The sequence below is a fragment of the Cynocephalus volans genome, chromosome 16 (assembly GCF_027409185.1).
Source record: "Cynocephalus volans isolate mCynVol1 chromosome 16, mCynVol1.pri, whole genome shotgun sequence".
Taxonomy (NCBI): Eukaryota; Metazoa; Chordata; class Mammalia; order Dermoptera; family Cynocephalidae; genus Cynocephalus; species Cynocephalus volans.
In genome coordinates this window covers 28,224,336-28,241,047 of record NC_084475.1, presented here as the reverse complement: position 1 = coordinate 28,241,047, position 16,712 = coordinate 28,224,336, and the positions used below count along the sequence as shown (strand labels likewise).

The following is a 16,712-nucleotide window of genomic DNA, read 5'->3' as shown; positions in this document are numbered from 1 at the left end:
TAGAGGACATTGACTGGAGGTGATTTTCCAGGACTCTGCGCCTTGGTGCTTGGGGAGGCAGCTGGGGGCCCAGATGCAGACAATTAGCGTGTATGCGTCACCCTCCCTCTCATTTCCGAGACACACAGGATGGAATCGTTGCCGCCTCCTTCTGTTACTTCCATTTTCTTATTTTCATGTGAATAGTACTTTATTACATTCATTGAAATGTATAAAGCTTAAGTGTTCAGTACAATGAATTCTGACAAGTGCATAGAGCCTGGTTACAATATAAAACAATTCCATCATCCTGGGGGTTAACTCCTGCTGCTTTCCAGCCTATAGCTGTCCCAGCACTTCCACCTTCAGGTAACCACTGACCTGCTTTCTGGCCCTATAGATTAGACTGCAGCTAACAACAAAGCGCTGTGTGTCTTTAGCTGGACCAGGTGACGAGGAATGTTCCCAACACAAAGAAGTGACCGATGTTTGAGGTGATGGATAGACTAAGCATCTGATATGATCACTGCACACAGTATGAATGTACCCGAATATCATATTGTACTCCATAAATATATACAATTATCACGGGTCAATTAAGATAAATAAATAAAAAGAGAAAAAAGAGAGAGAAATAGAGAGTAGAATAGTGGATACCAGAGGCAGGGAAAGGGGGGGGCATGGGGGCCAGAAGGTTGGCAGATGGGCACAAAGTGACAAAGGTACGGTTAGGTAGGAAGAGTAAGTTCTGGTGCTCTAGGGTGACAATAGCTAAAAATATTGCATATTTCAAGATAGCCACAAAAGAGGATCTTGAATGTTATAACCAAAAAGAAATAATAAATGTTTAGGTGATAGATATGCTAACAATTCTGATTAGATCATTACAAAATATATGATCTAATCATGTATTGAAACAACAAACTGTGCCTCATAAACATGTACAATGAAAAAAGTAAAGAACTTAATATAAATGGAATCATACGTGTGTGTTCTTTAGTTTTGCTCTATTTCATTCAGTATGTTCTTAAGGTTAGTCTATTTTGCGATGTACATCAGTAGTCTGTTTTTATTGCTCAGTACTACGCCATTGTATGGATATACGACTATTATCTGTTTTCCTATGGATGGATGGATACATGGGCCATTTCCAATTTTTGCTTATTATGAATAAACCTACGTACAGGTCTTTTTGCAAACATATACAATCATTTCTCTCGATAGCTGTCTGGAAGTGTTATTGCTCGGTCATAGGGTAGGGGAACATTCACATTTATTGGTGTGCTGATTTGTTTTCAAAATGATCATACAATTTTAATCATCCTCCAGCAATGTGTGAGCGTTCTAGATGCTCTGTATCCTTGCTAACACGTAGTAGTGTAGGTTTTAATTTTTAGCCATTCCGATGAGTGTGTAGGGGCATCTCATTGTGGTTTTGCTTTGCATTTTCCTGGTGACTAATGATGTTGAACACTTTTTTCATATGCTTATTGACCACTTAAATATCTTCTTTTGTGAAGTGTTTAAGTCCTTCACCAGTTTCTATTTGGTTATTTGTGTTTTTAGTATTTCATTTTCCTTTGAAGAGTTTAAACGATTAGTGAGCTTTAATCAAGAGCCAACTAGATGCCTATACTGCCACAGGTTTTCAAATTTAACATCTTAATCAATACAACAAACTGTTTACTTATTTATTTATTATTTTTTACATTCGAAGACGTTGTTGCGGGGGGGAGGCAGAGTGGGGAGAGGGATCAGGGGTAGCCCAGGGGTGGCTCTTTTGCTGGCCTGGTTGCAGGTGGCAGTGGGGGTGGCACTGCTCAGGGGGTCTTCTGGTGGCTGGGTTGTTGCTGGGCTGGATATGAATGTGGGGGGGGGGGCTGTGGCAGAGGCCCTGGGGCAGGTCCAGCCCCTCCCAGCTCAGGACCTCCGGGGACTTTTGGCGGTGGCTGGGCTGCATCCATAAAACAAACTGTTGAGGTAAATGTATTATTCCCATTTTACAGAATAGAAAACCAAGGTTCAGGCAGATTGAAAACCTCCCTCGAGGTTGAAGCTTTCTGACTTGAAGCATGGAGCCTCTGGCAGTCATTTTCACTAGTTCTTACCTGAGAAAAAGGGGGAGGGAAGACATTGCAGGAGAAAATCCACTGTCCTTGAAATTGGACCTGGCTTTTTTTAAGCAGTTTTTTTAAAAAATAAACTTTTATTTTATAATAATTGTACATTTATAGAAAAGTTGCTAAGATAGTGAGGAGAGTTCCCATATACCTGTTGGTCTGATTTATTTAAACAGCTTAATCAAGATATATTTCGTATGCCATACAGTTCTCCCATTTACAGGGTACAGTTCAGTATTTTTCAGTATATTCTTATATATGTGACGTGCAACCGTCACCACAGGCCATTTTAGAACATTTCTGTATAAGTACCGCGCGCTAACCGATTGCGCCACTGGAGCTCCCATTTTAGAACATTTCTGCCACCAGACCTGTATCCTTTAGTTATTACCTTTCTCCTCACCTATATCTCCTCCCAGTCCTAAGCAAACAGCAATCTACTTCTGTCTCTATAGATTAACCTGTTCTGGATATTTTATATGAATAGAATCATACAATATATGGTCTTTGGTGACTCGCGTCTTCTGGCCTTGGCTGTTTTTAACCCTGTAGCCTGAGACCAGACTCCTGTCCCGTGTTTCCTGGGCACTCTGTCCACCACATTTCCAGTCCTCCTTGCGGTTGAGTGGGACATGTGGCTGTATCCTGGCCAAAGGGGTACGAGTGGAAGTGACATGTGTGCCATTCCTAGGCCTGGCTCTTTGAAAGCAAAACCAGACCAAACATCCCAGCTGCCCGTCTCCAGTCTTCTTTCTTCTGCTCGGGCTGAATGATGAAAGTTCAGAAGACCTAGTGGAAGGTGAGAGTACAAGATGGGACCCTAAACAAGGAACGAAACCCTCTCCTGACCCGTACTGGACTGTTCCAGGAGCTATAAACAAATGTTTATTGTATTAAATTAGCCACTGAAATTCAGGAGTGGCTTTACCTTTATAGCAGCTAGTCTTATTTACCTTTCCTACTAAAACACTCTTTGAAAGCCCACAATTATGAATACTTCTGCTGTATCAAGAAGTTTAATTACACACTGTCTTTTTAATTAAGGTGTCATAGGTTGGAGACTCACCCAAGACTAAGAATTAAGAAGCCCGACTCCTTTAAGATAGTGCCTCTGCATGTGGAACCAGTACACATTTTTGTTACCTCGAAGCAGCTTAAAAACAGATCTTTCCTAAGCTTATATATTATTTAGTTGAAAAGAGTTGGAGAGGACATTCTTATGGAATAAATCACGTATATCCAAAAACATTTATCAACATCCTTATGATGAATACTTTAAGCTTAGTAGTCATTTCACTGGCTTTGCTCCATAATCTCCCAGTACGTAGAGACTCCATAGGAAACCCAAGGAACACAGCTATGTGCGTTGCAGGGCATTTGGTCAATTATAAAAATCTGTTAGCTCTAAAGATCAAAACTTCCACCCATCTGGGATGTATAAATCTTATACATAGAATTTATGAGGGGGTTATCTTGAATTATGTGTGGGGTGTTGGTTTTGGCACATAATAAATATAAATGATCCTCACAGGACAGTAGATTAACATCCAGGGGGAGAAAAGTCAGGCATCTGTGGAATTTAGATGGGAAGATGCCCCACTCTTCTCAGAGAGGAAAGAGCTCCTAACCCTCAGGAGATAAAACTATGATTCTGGTTTTTCAGCCCCGTACTAACTCCTCCCCATGGGAAAGGAGTGATTTATCTGTTCAGTGACTTGGAAAGGGATCTGTGCAAGTTTGGTTTGCCCCTCTAGATCGTCTCATTTTCAGATCTCTCTGCCCACAAACGAGTGCATTTGCCATGTGATGGGCTGTTAGCGGCAACACTGGGAGGCCTGTGGCTGGCCAGCGGCGCCAGTGACCAGTGGCGAGTCTGTCCAATCCCACAGGGAGGCATTAGGAAGCTCTTTGAGACTGGCCATCTGAGCCGCACCCTCCAAAACAGCTTCGATGAGCAGTGAAGCTCACGTCTCATCTCCCTCCATGTGACCCTGTGTCTCTCAGCTGGTTCTGTATTTAGAGTGTGGGCTGGGGGTAGGATGGGCAATGGACATACTTATTGATCGCTTGGATTCTAACAGCTGCACAGCTAGTTTACTGTGTGCGATACACAAATCGATGAATGCCTTTAGCAACTGCTATGTGCAAAATTGCACTAAAGGCTGGGAGAGCCTTCAAAAGAAAAGCATTTCTGCGTGTTCTCAAGTAGATTAAAACTCCTAGAAGGAAGGGACAGACTTGCATGAAAGTTAAAATCAGCCACAGGTGGTGTACAAGTAAGTGTTAAGTGATGACTGTGGTTGTATCAGAAATTCAGAGACACGAGATGCTGCCATGGACTGGACTATTCCTGAAGATCACGTGCGGCCCTGCAGACATCTGTAACACCTAGACCTGTGTACGTTTATCCACAAGGAGACCAAAAAAACTTCAGTTTACCTTAGCCTATGTGGTTTTCGATTTTCAGAAGTTATTTCTGGTTCTTTCCACCTTTTGCTCCTTCTGGTTGTGATTTCTGCATGGCATATAAGAAATGGTATAACCAGATACACAAAGAAAATGTAGATTTCATGTTGACTCATAATTCTGTGTTTACCAATAATAATCCATATTTTTTGAAATCTCCACAGCACACCAAAGCCAATAGGAGCAATATAAAAGCTGCATGATCTTCAGGTTTTTTTGTCTTTATGCTTTTCTCTGTATACTTCTCTACCTTTTCTTGTTCTGTAACGCATCATTCCGTAGAACAGTAGATAAATCAGCACTTTCCAGGATGTATTCATGAATCAAAAAAAAAAAAAAAAAAAGAATGAATATAATCTGGAATAAAGCAAATAGTAACGGCGGAGATTGACGTGAACACCGGACACATGAACACAGTGGATGAGATTGTGAAAGCTCTTGCTCTTCAGATGCAAGTCCTTGTGTCAGGCTCTGTCCCTCTGCTAATGAGCTGCCTTTGCCATCTGTGTAGCCCCCTCTTTTCTCCTCCTTGTGCTCTGGCAGGCACTGACCTTGGGCACCATTAAGGCTAATTCCAACGTGGAGAGCCCAGGGTTCGTTCCCATCACGTGGGCGCTCCATTCCGGAGCCCCCTTACCTTGTGCAGGGACACATTCCCAGCAGCTTCCTGAGATGGGTCCTGTGGGAGGAGAGGGGAAATCTTTGGTTTTCCAGAGCTTGGTAGTGTCTTCCGGCAGTTAGGGGTGCTTTGATTTTAGCCATAAAATCAGGCACATGTGCCTTTAGGGCTTTGGGGGAATGTGGAGTGAAAGTGTAAACCTCAGAAATCAATAGTTCAGGGACTTTGAAGACAAGGGTATTTAATGGTCTATCACTATTCTTGATAAAATCATGCTTCCTTTTTATTTAGATTGATTTTTAAAAAGTAATCTGGATAATTTTTATCCATTGTTCCACTGGCCTGCACTTCATCCTGGATAACTTTTAAACCTCTGTATTATCCAGTATTTGAGGCCAGGGGCTATAGCAGGGCTCTGTTATACTCGGCAAATGCACAAATCTGCCTTCTACGCATCATGCAATCCCTTTGAGTGTCCAGTTTTATGGAACTAACAGATGCCTATTAAATGCCAGATACTTAAGACGTTTGTGTCAGACTTGGTAGTTGCTTATCTAAGATTCTATTCTTTTTCTTACTAACAATCACATTTTGTTGGATCGCCAATATACCTACCTCCTATACCTACATTTCCTGGTCGCTCTTATGGGTGGCGGTGGTCATGTGACACAGTGCCAGCCAAGGGGACGTTAACAGAAACAACTGGGCAGGGCTTCTGGGAAGGGGATTTTACAGGTGATTGTCTCAACAGGCACGCACCCTTTCAGTCTTGGTCCTTCCGTCTTCTTCTTGCCTAAAATGCCATTGTAATAGTTGATGCTCCAGCAGCCATCGTGGGACCATAAAGACACTATAAGTTTGAACACTATGTGCTAAGGATAAAAGGAGCCTGCATGCTGATGACATTGTAGAAATCTCCACGTCAGCCACAATTTCTCACTTCTAGATTTCTTGTAAGCCACTGCTATTTGTGTTTTCTGTTACATGGCACCAACACTCAACCCTTAAATGAGGTGCAGGGAAGTGGAACAATAATAAAATACTTATTTTTCAGATTGCTTTACTTAGAAACAAAACAGAAAAAGATAAATATCTGGTATGAAAACTTTTTTTTTGCACAAAGTAGTTTTGGTGAAACTATTATTATGAGGCATGTCCTATCTCTTTATAAATCCTATATAGCATCAAGGAAGCCTACCTTAAGAAAAAGCAGCATCTTTCAAATTTAATTTAGCCTGAGGAAAAAAAATCTGTTTGCTTTGGCTTAGTTGTCGTTATATGCATGTAAAAATTGTTAGTAGAAGCCTCAGCAGGGGGAGGCATGCAGTTTAATGGGAAAGAGTAGGGGCTTTGCGATCAGGCAGATTTGGGTTTGAATGTAATTCTAAATCCATTATCGTATTTTTCCCAGCCTCAGTTTTCTGATTTATAAAATGAAAAAGGCCTCCAGTTAAAAAGGAAGAATCTGTAAAATAGAATATTGAAGGGACCCAGTGAAGTGCCTGGTACCATATGTGATTGTTTCACTGTGTCAGGGTCTTGTTTCTCATTCTTTTGTCCAACAGATGTTAATTGAGCATCTACTGTATGCCAGAGCTGTGCTGGGCATTCAGTTCTTTGACTCTCTGAGTTTGTCCTAGATGGAATTATGGCTTCAGGTCTGAGTCCCAGCAAAAGTAATGCTTCATCTATTTAATTTGTTGGCACTAACCAGGGAGGAGTGAGTTTCAGAACTTTATCACAAAGTTTCACTTAAAAAACCAAATTGATATCTTAGTGGCAGTGTAAAGTTTGGTGATTTAAGGGCTAGAGATGGGCCTGGCTGATGCAGTCAGTATTTGGAAGCTAGACTGAAACCTTGAAATTCCATCTGGAAAAAGTTTCACTTCTCCAGGAAACAGAATGGGTTTGGTACACAGAGACCCTAAAATCTGAAATGAAATGGGGCCCATTTCCTTGTGATTCTAGCCCCCATCACTAGTTTCATATGTCCTACAGATGTGAGACCAAGCTCTTTCAAATATTTAAAGTCAATGGATTATTTACAACAGGAAAGCACGTATTTTATGTAAGCCAGATCCTGAGCCCTCTAAGTACATCTTTCCTCAGCTACCTGTTGATGAACGGGGTCAATTGTGAGGTCTCTCAAATGGGCAGCAAATTTGAGGTTGTTCAATACATATTATTTGTGCATCATGACATGAAATAAATATTTAAAAGGAAGACTTTGGGTAGACAGGTGGAAAAGTACAGATACTTTACCTTGTGAGAAATTAAGCTGTTGTTCATTTTCCTTTCTTTATTCATCAAGACCCTGGGCTCAAGGGACTTGTAATTGTAAAGACTGATTGTATTGCTAGCTCATCTTTGCTGAACGGTTTTAAGCACCGGGACTTGTTGTGGTTTGCTATTATCTTTAGTCCTCACCATTAGTAGCTGTCGTTCATGAGCACGACCCTCGATGCTGGCACATGCTTCACTGGGGAGCAGGGTGTCCAGTGGAAGGAACAGCGTGTCGGCCTCAGTAAGACTGGAGTCTGAGTCCTGGCTGTGTGACTTTGAACACATTACCGAACATCTCTCAACCACAGTTCATGATTCTTCCTCGTTTTTCCCATTTTTCAAATGAGCAAACTGAGTCTAAAAGAGGTTAGGCCACTTGCCCAAGGTCACGTGGCGGGTCCCTAGAAGAGCTGGAATAGGAGGCCGGTAGCCTGTGCCCTCCCACACGCTGTAATCCTGTGCAGAGGGTCAAGAGCTCACGGTGCACAGAGAGATGGGAGACACCCTCCTTTCACACGTGGGAAATGGGAGTCCAGAGGGGCCGAACTGGCTGCTTCAGTTACGGCAGGAATCAGAGGGGCAGACGTGGCAGAAAACACATTTCACCTTCATGCTTTCATTTTCAGGATGAGATCTGGATTAGGCCCACTCTCCCAGTTTCCAGCAGATCACGTTTCTGCAAGGTTTGTGGACGTTTTCTGCTGGGCTGGAGCAGACGCCAGTGGACTGTCAGCTTGTGTTTACGTTGTCCCTTATCTGGGCAGCACATCTCGGGGCCCGGCTGCTGGGCGTGCTCTGCCAGCCTGAAGCCTGGCGGGTCCTCACAGCGCCCCTCGCCCTGCGGCCTCCTCCCCAGGTCCATGTTCCATGCCACAAGAGCTGTCTGTGTTCTCCTCCTCCTTTTGTTTTCTGGCCAGTACCGAGAGTGTCTCCTACATACTTGTGCATGCCGGGGATGGACATTTGTGATTCTCACTCCCCCAGTGAACACACGTGCTCTCAGGCCCTCAGTCTCATGGTCAGGCTTTTCTCTCCTAACAGCAAATGCCTTCCTGTGAGTTTTTAGATGTTTGGAGGAATGCTTCCTTAAGCTCCTCCATGACACACAAAACATTTTTGCTCTGAAGAGCCGTGTTTTGTGGAATTTTTTTGTAGAAACAGAACAAAGAGCAGTTGCAACTGCCAGTTCCTTGGCTCTCGGCGTTTCCTTTTAGGCCCTAAATGGTAACCAGACCCGGACTCGGATTCTGTGGCCCCACGGCCACCCTCCCCTTTCCCCTTCTCCTCTTGAGGTTCATTATTTTCTCCAAATTAAAACGTTCTGGTTGGAATGAGAGAGTCTAAAGAGACAGGGCAGCAGGGAGCTCCGGTTGTGCAGAGGGATTATATCTTGGGGAGGCCTTTCTTCCCAGTCCCTGATATGATTAATCGGTTGAAAGGATCATGACTTTGTAGTTTGAGGAGATTGGTTTTGAAAGGAAGTCTGCTCTCGTTACCCATGACAGTGGGCTTTAAAAACAATTTCTTGGAATATTTTAGAGACACTGGAGAGGTTTTGGCTTTATGCAAATATGAAGCCGCAGGCAGTGCACGCACGTCTGTGTGTGTGTTTATTCTGCAGACACTGGTTTCGCAGCTGCTATGCATCAGGCACTGTGCTCGGCTCTCAGAACTCCAGGGTGACTGGCCCAGCTCTCTCAGAGCTTACAAGAAAGTGGGGGTGACAGATATTAAGCAGACAGTCACACGAAGAAGTGAACATGTGCACACTGAGATAAGTGCACAGAAGGCGAGGAGGAAGGGCCTGCCAGGGTGTCTGCTGTGCCTGTGCTGGAGAAGCCTTTCTCCTGAGGCGGACACGGGGAGCCCACATCTCACGGGAGCAAGAGAGTTTGTTGGGCAACAGTTGGGAGTGGATTTGGGGTGTCCTTTTAGTGGAACGTGTTCCCAGTCCTAACAGAGGGAATGATGTGCGCAGAGGCCACATGGAGAAATGAGCCTGGTGCATGAGAAGAAATGGGGCACAGCCAGAGGGGCCGCCTTCGAGCGTGGATGGCGTGTGGAGTACCAGGCATCTGCAGGGTAGCCAGAGCCTGGGGACAGGCAGAGGACAGATTTAGTCTTTATCCTTAGAGAGCCACTGACGGGTTCTCCGCTGGGAAAGGACAAGATTAAATTTGCATTTTGGAAAGATCACTCCTGTTTAAGTGCAGAGAACAGATTTCCAGAAGGCCAGAGTGGATTCATTCCATCACTCATTCCCTCATTTATTCAAGAAATGTTTACTGGGCTCCAGCCATGGCCCAGAACCTTTTCTGTCCACAGTGGCAAGAAAAGAAAGCAAGTCCCTGTCCTCTCAGAACTCATAGTCTAGTGACTGAGGACAGATAATAAGCAAACACATAGATTAACAAAAAAAGGTAATTTCCATGCTTACAGGTGCAATGAAAAAACCAACCAAGAGGCGTCGACGACAGCAGGGGGTGTGCTAGCTCTGCTGGGCTGTCAGGGAAGGGCTCCCTGACAAAGAGCAGTCACAGAGTATTTGAGCTCAAAGGAATTTTCAGGATCATCTGATTAAACTCCACCATTTTACAGGCAACGAAACAAAAGCCCAGAGAGGTACTGTTCGGATCGGGAGTGGTCAGCCTCTTCTCATACCCAGGCTGGCCTTGCTGGTGGGAATGAGGGCAGCTGTGCTCTGTGAGGCCACGTAGGCTGTTTCCAAAGCACTTTTCCTCCCTAGGTGCCTGGGAGACTCCAAATACTTGCAGAAAGTGATTAATCGCCCCTTCTCCTTTTTCCTGGCATCTCCTAATGCAAAATATCTTGGACAGCAACCAATTTAATTTAGATTCCAGAAAATGCCACTTTTTTTTCAACTTGGCTTACAGTAATATTTTTAAAATGCCTTGAAGCTCTGAAGCATATTTAAGACGATGAAATAGCATTACAAAGCTTTTGCCATTTACAGAGTTGCATGGAATGCTAAGTCCAAAAAGAAAAAAAAATAAAATCTCTCTTTCCCCCTGGTTTCCTTAAGATTCCAAACTCAATAAGACATTTCTTATTTAAAATTTATAAAAATATATATCTTTTTCCATCATTGAATCTTGATGCCTAAGGTGTAATCTAGAACACAGTTTTCATGGCTGAGTTGAAAATCCCTCTGGAAATTACGGTATAACCTAAACTAAAATTGCACTTACTAAGCTGCCTATAAATAAAGTTCTTTTACATTAGATCTCTTAGGGGTTTCCCCCACCCACCTTTTTTTTTTCTGGAGACATTATTCTGAGAGGAAAAGCCCAGTGTATCTTACTCCATCAAGCCAAAGCCTCAAGGCATTGAAAAATTAGGTGGTAATTTTTATCCTGGTGAAAACCAACTTCATTGATGAATTTCGGAGATAGCCTACAGCTGAAGAAGTTTCTTTGCTCTTTTGAATGTTGTACGACCTCTGCTTTCAAATGAAGAGATTGAGGCCCCCGCCAAATTAAGTAACTTACCTGCATTCAAATGGATGAACTGAAATTATTATGACTGTTGAGTGGCTTAGAAGACATTTCGTGTGGCGTTTCAGCTTGGATGCAAAGAGGGAGCTCATTGAAGGGTAGTTTTATGGGAGCCCATGACTGACCTTGGAAATTCATATTTGAATAAACTTTCGTTTCCTCAGGTTTGCTCTTGGGAGTTAGAATGGCACAAGAGATTCTAAGTTCCCTGGGCCTGTTGAGGAAGGAAAAGTCAGATCTTCCCCAGAAATGTCCCAGAAGTCAGTGTGCTGAGAAGCACACAGCATCACGGCAGTGACTGCAGAAAGTTGGGGTGCTGAAGGCCTGTTCCAGTAAACCAAGTGGCTGCTGTAACAACATAAATGTCTGAAAACAACAGAGGTTTATTCCCTCACAGTTCTGGAGACCAGAAGTCCAAAATCAGTTTTACTTAACTGAAATCAAGGTGGCGGCAGGGCCCTGGTCCCTCCAGAGGCTCCAGGGGAGCATCTGTCACTTGCCTCTTCCAGCATCTGGGGGCTGCTGCACTCCTTGGCTTATGGCCTTGTCACCTCACTCTCTGCTTCCATGGTCACATTACCTTCTCCTTTTCTGTCTGTGACAAATTTCCCTCTGCTTCTCTCTTATAAAGGCACAATATGATTGCATTTAGGACCCATTCAGGTAACCTATGATGATCTCCTACTTAATTACAGTTGCAAAAAACCTTTTTTCTTATAAGATGACATTTACAGGTTCCAGGGATTAGGATCTGATATCTTTGGGACCATTACTGAGCCTGCCATGCCAAGCCTGGACCCATCATGCTAATGTGATAGATTTATGTAGAACAAAGGAAAAGGCTACAGGCAAGAGGCCAGCAGAAGAGAGCCTTCCTACGCTACAGATTTGGGGTGAAATGTCATAATCCGTGTCTGGCAGAACAAAAGACAGAGGGAACAAGCTGAAGCAATACAAAGCTCCAGAGTGACCACAATGGCATGATTACTGCTGAGATTGTTTATGAGAGGAAAGAAAGCAGCCATGTTGGGAAGCCTCGGGTGGTTTTCATATCCTGGAAGTTATGTAGAAATAGTTGGAGAGGAATGGTTATTCAGGAGTGTAAAACAATTTCTCATTCAAACAGACCGCAGGGCTTGAGTGGGGAACAAAATCCTGCCAGAGACTGGATATGTAAAGTGCCCTCAGAAGGTTCTGATGTGGCCCTGTGGGGACAAACGGGTCCATTGCTCCTGGCTCTTGTTGACTTTGCACCGTGGAGACTGGCTGTTGCGGAAACACAGTGAAATCGAAGCACCCGGCAGTGCTAAATAAACGCTGTGGTGGGGAGGGTTTTCCTTCCTGACCTCATGCATAAGTCAAGAATGGACGGGGAGGGAGCCTCGTTAATGGAAACTGCGCCCTCCCATCCATTCACCTGCTTTAGGTGGGGGACACACCACGATGGTGCCCAACAGGAACATTAGTAACCGCATCTTGTAAATTGCTGAAGCGTCTGGAGACACGGACAGTAGGGAATCTTCCAGATGATCAGCTGCACTGCCTTCCCAACACTTGAGAAATGGTGGTGAGACTTTTCATTGAGATTTTCCAAATGCATGTCTCCAGCGCTTCTGAGCTTCTCCTGGGCCGTGGCGTGGTTTTTAGGATAGTGAACGTTTTTCTCTAACATGGCCACTTGTCATTTCTCCAAGTTCCGGGACTTCCTGAAGGCCCAAATGCTTCACCTCTTTTCACCTTGACCTTTCTTTTCCCCCAACCATCATACAAAATTCATACAATCAAGTAAGTTCCAGAAATGGGGTTTAGGTAAAAAAATTTTTACCCAGCCCCCGTTATCCAACACAACCCTAATATATGTAATTCTAGAACAGAGGTGTTCAAACTTAGGTTGATCATCTGTCTGGCAATCCTGTGGTTAAAGATGAATGGGTGGACTAAAAGCTGTTCAGGAGGCTTCTTCCAGCACCCCCAGATCTGTGTCCTGTGGGACACCAAAAACTCTTCATCACCTGCTAACTCTTTTCTGATGAATGAGCAATAATGACCTTGGTATATCTTGTCAAAGTCCTATGCAGCAGGATGACCCTTCTTATTAAACTCTGAGGATATCAGCATGTAAGGAATTTTTTTCCCTTTGCCAAAGGCAACTCTGCCTAGCATGACTCCATTCCAGGGCAAAACACAGCAAAATTGAGCAGTCACATGACTTCATGCCCTGTCACTGACAGTTCCAGACAGGACCAAACTCAAGGACCTGGTGTTTTTTGACCCTTTATCTCTCTCAGGGATGCATTGTGGAAATATTATTTCTGTTCCATCACATAAATGCCTTTTTAGCTCTGCCCTTTCAAAGCCCAGTTCCCCACAGATAACCAAGTAAGTGAAGTGCAGTTGTCTCCCGCATGGGGAAGGGCATTTTTACTAGCCTTGGTTATATTTCTATTAGACTTGGTGTAGCTGATTTAGTAACCAGGTCTAGGACAGCGGGGATTGGATTTATCTGACAGTCAGTTATGGACGGTAAACTCATTGAACGTTCCAAATATTTTTAATTTTTCTAGACCCAACTCAAACCCTACATCTGGAATGAATCACCTCTTAAACTCCCTAGCCCTAAGTGACCTCTTACTCTTTGAGTAACTCTTGCTCCTGGGACAGAGGCATGCACAACCTCCTCTCTCTCCACCACAGCTCACTCATCTGCTGCAACTCCAAAGAACTGGCAGATCAAACAGATTTAGTGGGGACACATATAATTCCTCATGGGAAAAACAGTGGTGTCTCTCGAGGAATATTTGCAGGTGAAAAAGTTACTCACTATAATGATTTTTTCACAAAATAAATTGCAAGAAAGAGAGGTCTTCCAAATCTCAGACTGCTAGGGAGTCATTGATACACGTAAAATAGAAAATGGGAAAATGGGAAAATGTTACAGGGGCAGGAGGCAATCACAGGGTGGCCATATGTCCCAATTTATACCAATAGTTCAGCAATAATAACTTATAGCACCTCTTTTTATTCTCTAAGAATCCTGTTTAAACATTAATTTATATGATCACCCTAGTTAGAGCTTGGCAAGCTCTCATAGATAGAACCTCCAAAAGAGTTCCCAAAGTTGTCCTCACATTCAGGGTGTAATGTCTGGGAGGAAGTTTTGCATTGGCAGAATGGCTTCCCAGCAAAATAAATCCAAGTTTTTGTCATGCATTTTCTTGAAAGAGATCAACCGTGTTTGGCTGCTTGTGTTTATGAGCACGTTGTATCTCATAATTTAAAGGATCCAGAAGTAAAGGTATTTGACAAGAAACAAATACAGGTCTTATAAGAAAAACTTTTAAATATCTTTATGAAGATGAGGTAGGACTAGAGAAGCTTAAAAAATCGATTAGGTGCTCTTTCTTTGACCACGCTGTATATCTATTCTTTTGTAACTCTTTCTTTGTTATCTTAACTTTGTCTTTATGCTGTACAAGTTAGACAACTTGGTTTTAACTTGGTTATGCCTGTGCTCGCTTCGGCAGCACATATACTAACTTGGTTATGCCTTCCTTCCCCTGCAAGGAGAGAGAGATACAGCCGAGGGCAGAGCCTTAACAAGTCTTTGTTTCCTACCTTCAGTTGGGTCCTACAGTTGTTCCCCTCTTGGTCATGTGGAGGACGTGGCCTCATGTATTCCAGAAAAAACCTGGCCAGGTAGCGTTGCCTCACCTCCATGGACCTGGGTAGCAATATATAGTACCATGAGTTGCAATTAGTCATTAGTTTTTTCAATTCATATGTGAGAAACTATGATTTACACAACCTAAACAACAGCAACAGCACCAAAACAAGGTACACGTTTGCAGCCAAGTTGTTTATTTATTTATTTTATTTTTTATTTTTTTTGGTCTTTTTCGTGACCGGCACTCAGCCAGTGAGTGCACCGGCCATTCCTATATAGGATCTGAACCCGCGGCGGGAGCGTCGCTGCGCTCCCAGCACCACACTCTCCCGAGTGCACCATGGGCTCGGCCCAGCCAAGTTGTTTAAATGACCATTGTCAGTCTGTTCTCCTCCCACTAAAATCTCACACCGGATTTTTGACATACTAATTGCCTCCCTCCTCTATTTAGCTTGTAAGCAAAGAACTAAGGAGGGAACCCAGCTGTCTGGACACCGCCATAGCCCGCGAGAATTCCTGCTGGACAACAGACGTCTGATCGCGACTCTTCCTGGTATGTTCAGAAAAACCTGTACTTTTCTTTGTTTCAATTAGTTTTATCGTCATTCCAAGCTGGGACCTGCATTTTTTTGTGGTAAACTCACCCCTCACATTCCCCTTGGGGCTCACTAGCCTTGGCCACATTTCTACTTTATGGGAGCTGAGCTGTGCATGCTGGGTGCTGCCATGTGTTTTTTCTTGCATTGAAATCATTTGTTTTCCCCTTTCAGCAACTTGAAACTGGTCTACAGAGAGAAGAGAAAATTTGCTCTATGGTTATCACATTGGAGAGATATGATATCTAAAAACCGAAGAGATTCATGTTGTTTGGTTGAATCAACCCATAGGCCAAGTTATCCATCCTCCATCAACACAGCTCACAGGGATCCACGGTGAGTGGTTTCTAAGGAAGTTGGATCTTATTGGCAGTGTTTGGAATTGAATTTTATTTGTGTTAAAGTGAGTCTTTAAGAAGATGGTCAGCTGTATTTCTATTTTACATAGTTTTTAACTTCTGTCTTTATTATTTTCTAAAGTGTTTTGCACATACGAGGCTACTTCAAGGAAGTTCATGGGAAAATTTGTATTATCTTTTAATTCTGTTTTTCCATGAACTTTTTGAAGTACCCTTATATTTGTTAATTTCTGTGGTCTGATTCAGAACACGGGCAGTATGCTTAAATATTAAAAGAAAAATTCTTTCGAAAGTTCTCTTTTGCTTGTTCTCTTGGTATACGAATGCCTTAAAAAGAGAGGGTAGATGGTTATCTGTATGGTTTGGTTCAAGGTAATAGTAAAGCTGCCCCGAATTAAATATTTCTGCACTATTGGCCTGCTGGGGCACTTAAAAACCCCACCCTTTGGGCCGACCCCGTAGCGCACTCGGGAGAGTGCGGTGAGGGAGCGCAGCAGTGTTCCCGCGGCAGGTTCGGATCCTATATAAGGATGGCCGGTGTGCTGAGGTACGCCGGTCACAAAAAAAAAAAAAGACAAAAAAAAAAAAAAAAAAAAACCCACCCTTTGGACCACACTTTTTAAATAGTGGCATGTGGATTTCTAGGAGTCGAAATCAAACAACTCATAGAAGGTCATTGAACAGTTCTGACTTTTAAGTGTGTCTTCCTCTTCTCCAGATTCAGACTCTTTGGCCAAGAATAGTGACAACTGGGTCATGACACTAAGGCCTCCTAAAATGAAATGCTAACCTGTCGTGGGGGACCTAGGGGTCTCCCGTGCCTGATGGCCTTCCTGGGAATCCGCTCACTGATGTACCTCTCAGGAAGGCCCTGGCATCGGGGGTGATACAAGGAAGCGGGAAAGGGCTGGTAAGAATGATTTTCCTTTGTATTGTCCTAAAGGAGTGTGCACAGGGTTTGTGAAAATATGCATCTGAAAAACTTGAGTGACTTTATCTGTTGTTTAAAATTTACTATTAGTTGTTTTGGTAACAGCTTTATTGAGACGTCATTCCCACATCATACTATTTACCCATTTAAATTCAGTGGCTTTGGTAGATGCACAGAGTT

The 16,712-nt window shown here is 43.3% G+C and overlaps 1 long non-coding RNA gene across 1 annotated transcript; it reads left to right on the top strand.

Annotated features, from left to right (window-relative positions):
* Positions 1 to 15,117: 15,117 nt before the first annotated feature.
* Positions 15,118 to 16,397, top strand: LOC134364591 (uncharacterized). Its single transcript, XR_010021856.1, has 3 exons — positions 15,118 to 15,199; positions 15,417 to 15,578; positions 16,320 to 16,397. It is a non-coding gene; the product is annotated as an uncharacterized LOC134364591 (long non-coding RNA).
* Positions 16,398 to 16,712: the final 315 nt, after the last annotated feature.